Source organism: Phoca vitulina, unplaced genomic scaffold (genome assembly GCF_004348235.1).
Source record: "Phoca vitulina isolate PV1807 unplaced genomic scaffold, GSC_HSeal_1.0 scaffold6, whole genome shotgun sequence".
Taxonomy (NCBI): domain Eukaryota; kingdom Metazoa; phylum Chordata; class Mammalia; order Carnivora; family Phocidae; genus Phoca; species Phoca vitulina.
In genome coordinates this window covers 36,893,893-36,905,212 of record NW_022589709.1, presented here as the reverse complement: position 1 = coordinate 36,905,212, position 11,320 = coordinate 36,893,893, and the positions used below count along the sequence as shown (strand labels likewise).

General features: G+C 34.3%; 1 pseudogene; it reads right to left on the bottom strand.

Annotated features, from left to right (window-relative positions):
• Positions 1-491: 491 nt before the first annotated feature.
• On the bottom strand, positions 492-6,182 carry LOC116632011 (annotated as a pseudogene).
• Between the last annotated feature and the right edge of the window lie 5,138 nt (positions 6,183-11,320).

The window sequence follows — 11,320 nt, the reverse complement described above, 5'->3', positions numbered from 1 at the left end:
TTAGATATAACACCAAAAAAATCTGATAAACCAGACTTCACCAAAATTCAAGTCTTTTGTACTTCAAAAGACACCATTAAGAAAATTAAAAGACAAGCAACAGAGTGGGAGAAAATATTGCAAAATTTTATCTTATAAGGGACCTATATACAAAATAGTCAAAGAATCCTTTATATATGAGAAAACAAATAATCCAATCTCAAAAATGGGTAAAATTTTCAAAAATAAATTCCCATCAAAGAATATATATGAATGGCTAATAAGTATATAAAAAGATGTTCAATATCACTGGTTTAGGAAATGCAAATTAAAACTACAATAAGAAGCAATTTCACACCTACTAGGTGGCTATGATAATTTTTTTTTAATAGATGATAATAGGGATGTCTGGCTGGCTCAGTCAGTAGAGATGCTCTTGATCTTGGGGTAATGAGTTTGAGCCCCATGTTGAGTAGAGATTACTTAAAAAAAAAAAAGAAAAAGAAAATAGATGATAACAAATGTTGGCTAGGATGTGGAGAAACAGGCATCCTCACACTACTGGTAGGAATATAAAATGATGCAAACACTTTGGACAAAAGTCTAGAAGTCTCTTGTAAAAAGTTAAAAATAAATTTGCCAAATGACTGGGCAATTCTACTCTTAGGTATCTACCCAAAAGAAATGAAAACATATGCAAAGATTTACACATGAATTCTTTTAGCAGCATTATTCATATTCATAGTCAAAACCTGAAAAAAACTGAATGTCCAACAACTGATGAATGGAGAGACAAAATGTGGTATATCCATATAGTGGAATACTATTCATCAACAGAAAGAATAAATTACTAGTACATGCTTCAACATACGTGAACCTCAAAAATATTTTGCTAATTGAAAGAATGCCACCACAAGAAATCACATATTCTATGACTGATTTATATGAAATTTCCAGAAAAGGAAAATCTACGGAGACGGAAAAAATAGATTAATGTTGTCTGGGATAAGGGGGGCAGAATGAGGATTAACAGTTAATGGACATGAGGTTTCTTATTAGGGTGACAGAAATGTTCTAAAACTAATCAGTGGTGATGGCTACACAAAACTAAATTTACTAAAAAAAAAATCACCAAATTATATACTTGAAATGGATGAATTACATGATAAACAAAGTATGCCTCAAAGCTATATATACACATACATACATATATACACACATACATACATATATATGAAAGTCAAATCAGTAAATAACATCACAAAAACAACAGTGAAAACCAGAAAACAGTGAATGAGATCTTAAACATAATGACCAAAATTACTGCTAATCCTGAATTTTATACCCAGCAAAATATGGTTAAAGAATTAACAAAATAAAACAACTTTGTCAAAACAATAAAACAGAGCGTGTCATCAACAGATAGTCTCTAGAAGAAATGGTCAAGAATAAACTACTAGGAGCAGGAATGTATTCCAGATATAAGATCTAACATGGAAGAAGCAACAGCAAATACACTGCCAAATAGGTATTTGTACACAAATATAAAATATAAAAAATAGTAACATTAAAGTCTCAGGGATTAAAAAGTATACAAAACACAATAACAATGTGTCAGGAGGGGAAGAAATGGGGTTAAAAAGTTGTGAAATCTTTATATTATCCAAAAGGAGGTTAAACGTACTGATTAATTTTAGGCTACGATCATTATGTTTATTATTATTTCTAGAATCAATAAATGAACAGAAACAGACTGTAGAACTTCTAAATTAGAGGAAAAATTGAAAAATTTTAAATTATCAATTGTATTACTCAGGAACATCCAGAGAAACAGAACTAAAACCAACAGAATGGATGTATATGTTGATTCATGAAATTATGGAGGCTGACAAGTCCCAAGAGCTGCAGTCAGTAAACTGGAGACCCAGGAGAGAGCTGATGGTGTAGTTCCAATCCAAGCCCACAGGCCTGAGAACCAGAAAAGCCAAAAGTCTATTTCTTGTCTGAAAGCCAGCCGGCTTAAGACCCAGGAAAAGCTAAATGTTTCAGTTCTATGCAGATCTTCAACAGGTTAGACGAGGCTCACCCATATTGGGAGGGCAATCTGTTTTACTCAGTCTACCAATTCAAATGTTAATCTCATCCAGAAACACCCTCATGGACATACTCAGAATGTTTGACCAAAGAATGTTTGACCAAGTAGCTGGGTACCCTTCCAGCCCAGTGAAGTAGACACATAAAATTAATCATGATATCAATCCAAAGAAAGCAAGAAGGGAGAGTAAAATGGAAAACACATGTCAAATAGAAGATGTAAAGTAAAACAGCAAAGTCTACCACGTCAGTAAATACATTAAGTGTAAATAAATTTAAATTCCACTTGGAATCAGCTAGATGTCTAGGAGAAATAGATTAATTCAATCCACTCATTCACTAATATCTACTCTGTGTTATCTACTGTTTTAGGTACTTGGACATATTAATGAACAAAACAATCAGATTATAAAATAATAAATATTTTATATTCATTTTTGTCTATCTAGAATCTTTAAAAGACTGTGGTGATTTATAATTTAAAATATTTTTATACAACAGGTTAATTAAAAACTAAGGGAAGAGTTTAGCAACTAAATGAACAAACACAGGACATAATTACATGAGGAACCACAGATGAGAAAATTACTAAAAGTGAGTATTAATATTAACCATGAGCTTATGGGCAACCAAGACAAAAAGGGAAATGATATATTTTAATCATTTGGCAAAAGTTACATACGCTATGAAAGACAGAAACCTGTATTACATAAGCCCTAAATTACAATGAAAACATGGATCCTTATATATTAAGGAATATATAATTATATAGGTTGTCCCAAAAGATCCAGTAGCCTTGCTAAGTTTCATACAAAGACAAGCTGAGTAGGGTAAGAAAAAACTACTGGCTTCAGATTCAAACAGCATCTGAATAAAGTCTGAATCCTGTTCCATCACTTACTGCTTGTATAACCATGGGAAAGTCACTCTCTGAACAAGGGTTTCCTGATCTCTGAACATGGGTTTCCTGATCTCTAAAACAGAACTATGATTGAAGGAATTAGACATTTCATAAAGTATCTAGCATAAGTAAGTTCTTAACTTTAAAAGAATTTTTATTTATTATAATGACACATAATCAATAAACAAAAGGTCAATGTAAACTATGTTAACAATGATAGACTAGAGTCTCTACTTCTAGATTAAAGGACATGGTGCTTTATTTTTTTTTTATTACCATATAATTATTTTTAATGTCCAGCATTTGTAATACAAGGCCAGAGCTTTCTCCCCAACTCAAGTTTATAGATTTTTGATTGGCTTGTGAGGCCAATAGGGATATTTCTTCTTGTTTAATTAGGTTTCTGGGAAGATTTCATTCAGGTCCTCAATGATCATCTGATCAAATGGAATTATGTTCTTCATCTTCTCCAGCTCGTTCTTCATATTCCTCAATCCTGGCCTTTGAGAGAGACAAAAACTCAACACAACTTTTCACATCATCTTTTTGTTCAGCATGTACCTGAACAGTATATTTATCCTCTGGCACAGAAACTTCCGGGCATTAAACTTTTTCTCAAAGTCATCTACCAAGCCAGGCTTCACCACACTGGCTTTGTAGTAAGTCCAGTCAATAACAAGTGGATTCTCAGGGAGAGCAGCCAATATGGAGGTTAGGGTCTCATTATGGGATTTCAGGGAGTTAGGAAGGCCCTTCTGGTTGTGGGGTATGATCTCCCCAAAAGCTACCCAATCAATGGCCTTTAGAGCAAGTTTTCGCCCAGCTATCTTGAGATCCTTCACCAACCCTGGTGGCCCAGCAGGACATGGTGCCTTAAAAATAGTCAATTCCACAGTACCAATGAACTAAAATATGAAAAATTTCCAAAACTGTTCTTGGAAATCTCTAAAGAACAATATCAAAGTAATATGAATTATTTAATTAAAGAGAAAGTTGACAATTTTAGACCTTGAGATAGAAGGTTTATGTAATAAAAGTTTACATAAGGCAAACCAGTAAAATTGGGCTCTTATTAAATGGGTTTGTCTTTGGGTTAAAAACCACTTTTTGTCTCTTTCCTAAGCATTAACAATAATCAGTATACATGAAAGTAGAGTCCATTTGTAGTTTTGCATGCTGTTCTTTTCCAATACTAGCACTTAAAGAACATTCAATTAATAATTCTTAATAAGCAAATGGCTATCAGCTACTATCTCTGGAATTGAAAGTTTTCACTTCAAGGAAGTTGCCTAATATGTTCTGTGGCAACAGTCTGATAGCTTGACCCCAGGCATTTTTGTGACTTATGACATAAATATTTTTTTAAAAGGCCAACTGTGATGTTTAATTTTATATGTCAACTTGGTTATATTTTATATAGTACCCAGTTATTTAACAAAACACTAATCCATGTGTTGTTATGAAAGTATTCTGTAGATGTTGCTACCATCTACCATCAGTTGACTTTAAAGAACAGACATTATCTTCAAAAATATGGGTGTGCCTCATCTCATAATTTGAAGGCTTTAAGAGCAAAACCTGATGGTTGTGGACAAGAAGATATTCTGCCTCCAGCCTGCAGCATTATCTCCTAGGTTTCCAGCCTGCCCTGCAGAATTTAGACTTGCCAGTCCGCACAAGTGGGTGAGCCACTTTCTTAAAATAGATCATAAATATACATGTGTATATGTATATGGTATATGTATCTTATTGGTTCTGTTTCTCTGGGGAACCCTGACTGATCCGCCAACAAAAGTGAATGTTTTTTGAGGCTTTAAAGTACTAAGAAGACATCAAAAGTAGAACACACCAAATGATACTATATATTGCTTTCAACCTTTAGTTTTAACTAAAACAAAATGCTTTTTCTTTGATATCAATCCTAGATTACAGATCCCAACCAACATATATCACATTTAACATTCATGTCCTTTGAGCCTTTTTGCATAATAACATAGAGATTTCTCAGAATCAAAACTATGTATCATTAGGGCGCCTGGGTGGCTCAGTTGGTTAAGCGACTGCCTTCAGCTCAGGTCATGATCCTGGAGTCCCGGGATCGAGTCCCGCATCGGGCTCCCTGCTCGGCGGGGAGTCTGCTTCTCCCTCTGACCTTCCCCCCTCTAATGTGCTCTCTCTCTCTCACTCTCTCAAATAAATGAATAAATAAAATCTTTAAAAAAAAAAAAAAACTATGTATCATTAAATCCAATTAAAAAGAGATTCTAAAACAGAATTCTTTAAAGATTATCCATAACATCAACAACACAGACAACTGAAATCATATAGAATGTACTTATGCCATATTAGTAATAAAAACTAAGATAGCATAATTGTGTACTCCATACCTATAAATCTGTAGTTCCACCTGTTAGCATATGCCTAAGGAAGAGAAATAGCTTATCAAATCCAGGCAAATGAAGGATTTAACCAAAAATACCCAATACTTTTTACTTATTTATTTATCTTTAGAGTTTATTTTTAAGTAATCTCTACACCCAACACGGGGCTTGAACTCACAATCCCGAGATCAAGAGTTGCATGCTCTATCAACTGAGCCAGCCAGGTGCACCTCTAATACTATTTAAAAACTCACTTCGTGGGGCGCCTGGGTGGCTCAGTCGTTAAGCGTCTGCCTTCGGCTCATGTCATGATCCCAGGGTCCTGGGATCGAGCCCCGCATCGGGCTCCCTGCTCTGCGGGAAGCCTGCTTCTCCCTCTCCCACTCCCCCTGCTTGTGTTCCCTCTCTCGCTGTGTCTCTCTCTGTCAAATAAATAAAATCTTTTTTAAAAATAAATAAATAAATAAATAAATAATAAAAACTCACTTCATATCACCAAAATAGAAAATATCATTTTTAGCATAAAAACTAGAATAGGTACACCAATGTAATGTTGATATTGAGAAATGCAGTATATTTATGTAACCTGAGACACGTGGACCATGTTACAAAAGTGCTCATTTTATTGTCATGTATATTTTGCGGGGTAAGGGAGGGAGAATAAATATCAAGTGTCAAAGTATAAACTGTGGAACACAAGCCTTTGGCTGATTTTATTTATCCTGGACATTTTAACCCCTTTATACACTTACTGAGAAAGACAAATACCAGAAATTCCTTCTTGAATATTTTCCTTCAGTTTTTCCATAATCTCCAGATACTCCCATTCCCTCTCACAATGATTATCCTAATGCTAAATTGTTCAAAGGAAGCAATTAAGGGAAGCAATCAGGTTGTACATCACAAAATGGAGACAATCTAGCAATTTCTTTTATTTAAACATAAAAAAATGATCAAAAAAATTCAGTACATTTCTGTGGCCTGAAAACCTATTTTTTGTCTCCTCCTTTCTACCCTTGTCTTCTTCTATTCCCAAGTCCTATTGCCCGGTCACAGCAACAAAAGCCCATTTTATCATATATTACCACCTCAATCCATGTGAAGAAATAATGCTGCTCCAAATGTACAGCTATGTCGAAGAAGTAAAAAGCATCAAGCCAGCCTGGAAAATGGCAGCATTTTATGACCCCAGTTTAGTTTATGGTCATTTCACAAAATCTACTGAAGTTATAAAAGACTTAAAGTTTTTTCTGTAATTAATAAATTGATCCTCTGTCTCTCCATTTCTAATTCCTTAATTCCAATTCTACCAGGATGGTTTATATTGCTAAAAACATCTATGGAGGATTAATATTTTGGTCATAATTGTTAAATGGATGTAATAATTGATTATATATATAATTCACTGCCTAATCAGAAATAAAATTTTAATCCCATAAAAGATGTTTAATAGCAATTTTATAGTTAAAATAATTAATGGTTAGGGGATTAAAAATTAAATTTCAAGGTGGCTAAAGCATAAATTCAAAAACTTTAGACAATTTTAAAGAGAACAAAACAGTAAAAAGCTTATAATCGTGTTTCTAAAATTATGTGTAATTACACATTGCTATTCTACATTTTCATATAAATTAATATAGTAGATCGATATCATTCAAAAAAATTTTTGTAAAACATTTTTAAAGACAATGTAAGGGCAATAAAACAATTTTTACAACTGAATAGCCATAAAACAATTTTTAGTTATAATATAAAGAAATCTTATTCATAAAAGAAAACAAAGAAAGTAAGTTAAAGCCACTGGAATGCTGAAATACTAAGTACTCTCCTTTTACATAGGGAAAAAGTATGGCAGTACAATTCTGTGACTGTTATGAAAGCTTCCACTAACTTTGATGATTTTGTCTTCATAAGAAACAAAGAATTGCTTTTACCTATGTAAAAAATTACATATGTAATTTTTATTATTAGTAAGAGGACCTCATAACACTGTTAAACAAATGGCTCTACATTCCCATGCCTGACAATTTTCAACGAAGGAACCTCACTTTTGCTAAGGCAATGACTGAATTCTGCACAGGATTCTCAAATTTTGAATATATCACATTAAGAAACACCCATTTTATTTTCAATTGCTTGAGTGGATGGGATTAAAGCAAATGCAGTTGTACTACAGGAATTTTCTGCCACTCAACTGCCAGTGAAGTAATGCATAAAGGATTATTATTAAGTCAAAAGAGAAGAGAATGCATTTGAAAGCAGAATTTACCCCCCTGATTAAGTTTTACGAATGGAAAGATCAAGATTCAGGTCACTATGGACCCTTTTCCCAACTCAAAAAGAGACCCTCTTTATTAATAACCATTAAAATGTTCCACATTTTAAAGTATGCAACATCATGGCCTCATTACAAATTAGGTATTTAGGAAAAACTACATTCCCTTCAAAGAAAAATGTTAAAAATATACAATTCCTTCATCACTCATTTTTAAATACTAAGGAAAGATATGCAACTGTTTTTGTAACCTAGGCTCAAGCAACTGCCCAAGAAGCCTACAGAACTGATATCAATAGGAGTTTTATGCCTAACGGAAAATCAGTCTACAGATTTATCTTAATCTGAAAAATAATGTCATCACTGTGAATTCCACCTTGAGATACAAAAGTAGGGATTACATTGTGTTGTTAAAATGTTAGCAACTGCATTTCATTTTTTGAAAAGACAGTATAGTTTTCTTAAAGAGTTGATTATATCTCTTATCACTGTTATAAGAATTTGATATATCACAAAGCATAAGAGTTACAGCATGTGCCAACTATCAACCAGAAAAAAGGAATCTGATTCATAATTCACTTTGAGAATGTCTAGTTAGTCAATCAAGTGATTTGTAATCATGAAGAATGCCAGAAATGTAGTGAATAATGAGCTAGTGTAAAATCCCTGGATTTTTTTAGTATTCTTATTTCATTAAGTGACTTTTATTGCCATTTTTGATCACTGTTTCTCAGCAGCACACATATTTACTTACAAGTTTCTGACTACTAAATAGGCTTAAAGGATATACAACTTGAATGACCAGAGTATTTAATGTCTTCCTACAAAATTAAAAGTCTTACTGTTTAGAGCTTGAGCAAAGAAATTTAATTCTGTTCAAACCCCCTGACACTCCCCTAATAATATAAATTATTTAGTGACTATGCTATTTCAACATAGCAAATTTTAATTCAGTATATTTTCTTAAGTTGTTTCTATATAGCCTAAAACAAAGAAACTCACTTAACAGAATATAGTTAATATCAGAAGCCTTAAGCTTCCTTTTACTATCTTCATAGTATAATATTTCCTTAGTTAAAACTAATGTAAGCTGATGGCCAAAGAACATTTGACCTCAAATAAACAAAATATAAACCAACTTGAAGTTTGGCATATTACTAAAGGAGCAATATGATACATGAGTGTTTTTCTTTGTTTTTAAGATTTTATTTATTTATTTGTCAGAGAGAGAGCACAAGCAGGGGGAGTGGCAGGCAGAGCAGGGCAACGGGAGAAGCAGCCTCCCTCCCGACCAAGGAGCCCGACACAGGACCTAATCCCAGGACCCTGGGATCATGACCCAAGCCGAAGGTAAAGGCTTAATAGACTGAGCCACCCAGGCGTCCCCATTAGTGTTTTTCTAAATGTAAAACCACTAACCTATGTTAGAATTTGTCATTCTGATAATACTGGCCATTATAACCTTTTTAATCAGGATTCCATAATGTAAGAGTTACAGTTGCAAAGCAAATGGAACTTTAAGTGTAATAACAAGTAGGCTCATTCCTTGATGTATTTTTCACTATTTTTTAAGCAGAAAGGTCCTTTTCCAACTTTAGACTGATTATAACACCAAAGCACATGTGGATCTCCTTAAAGGAAGTGATAGAGTCTTTAAGTCAAGACCTATATTATTAAAATATATTATTCATGAAAAAATTCAACCATTGAAATTTTGTGGGTAAATTTTCAATAATAAATGGTTAGTTGTCCAAGATAACAGAACTCCAGACATACACTACACTGACTGTAAGAAGCTAGTATGACTACCATCAGACCTCAGGAAAGATACTGTTTTTAACACTGAATTTTCCCTAATAAGTGTAGTAGCACTCCACCTTGGAAGGCACATTATCACCATTATCATACCAACTGTGAGGATAATCTTTTCTTTCCTTTATAATTTAACCATTTGTTTATTCATCCATTTAGCAAATGCTTATTAAGCATCTATATGTACCAGGTATTATGCTAAAAACTGGGGACATAAAAATGAATTAGACACATAGCCTTTGTACTTGCCATTAAGAAATCTACAGTCTATCTACAGTCTAGTTAGAAAAAGACATATAAATACATAAGTGCAATAAAATATAAAGGTATATAAATATAAAATATAAGGTTCTAGAATAGAAGTATACACTAGAAAGGCTCAAAGAAGATAAGGTTCAATGTCAGTAGTTAGGAAAGGTCAGTAGTTAGGAAAGCCTTAAAGAGAAACAAACCTGAATCTTTAATGAAAAGTTGGTACTCAACAGGAACAGAGAAAAGATCATAATGGTAAGAAGAAAAGTATTAATGAAGACAAAAGTGCTGAATACCTAATCATGATAGGATAACTACAAGGTATTCAGGGTTTTTTTGGAGGGAGGGGGATAAGATTTAATTATTAAGAGAGAGAAAGAGAGAGAGCAAGCATGAGAGCATGAGGGGGTGTGGGAGAGGGAGAGAGAGAATCTCAAGCAGACTCCCTGCTGAGTGTGGAATACCAGCCCCGATCTCACAACCCTGAGATCATGACCTGAGCCAAAATCAAGAGTCAGCCCCTTAAACAACTGAGCTATCCAAGCACCCCCAAGCTATTCATTTTAACTGAGGTAGACATGTAAGGAGTACACAAGACACTGGTTGGTAAGGAAGAGGACTGCTGGAGGTAAGCTTGAAGCAATATGCAATGGCCCACTAACAAAAGACCTTGCATGTATGCTAAAGACAACACCATCTGCATCCTAAAGTCCTTCAATGGTTTCTGTCTGTAAAAAAAAAAAAGAAAAGAAAAGAAAAAAAATCCATAATGTCTACACAATTTAGGCATTTAGCTTTCCTCAACAACGGTCAAACTAACATTTCACAACTTATTACACATCTGTGAGAGAACTAATATCATTTTAGCCTACCTGTTTTATATGCATACGTAAATAATCCCCCAGAACAAGGGTCTCAGCCTCTAGCAAACTTATATATTAAACAGCAATTCTACCACCTGAAGAGTGGGGCAGACACTAAAGATTCACCAAGTTTTCCCAAGGAAGCATCATGCAGCATACACACACAATATTAAGTATACGTAATATACTGACAGATTGTCAAAAGTTATGTCCACATAGGGGCACCTGGGTGGTACAGTGGGATGAGCACCCGACTCTTGGTTTCAGCTCAGATTGTGATCTCAGGGTTGTGAGATCAAGCCCCATGTGGAGCTCTACCTTTAGCACGGAGTAGGCCTGAGACTATCTCTGCCCCTCCCCCTGCCCTGCCCCAGCAAGCACATGCTCTAACATAAATCAATAAATCTTTTTTTAAAATGTTATGTTCACATAAAGTCACAAAAGCAAATGTTTCAGTCAGATACATTTTGGTGTACCTCAGTCAGTAGTACAAAATCACTGTGAACTAGGCTGACTGCCCCAAAAGTGAAGCAGCCCATTCTCAAGTTGCACATGTAAACCTTTCATGCAGCTTAACACCACACTTACAAACAGGAGCTTTGAACAGAAGCTCTGAGGTCACATAGTTGAAATCCTGGGTCAGTCACTGGTCAGTGCAAATTATTGAACTCTGAGTCTTAGTTTCCTTGTCTATAAACCTGGGATAATCATTCCTACCCCACATAACTGTTACAAAGACATAACGATATAAAAAGCACTCAGA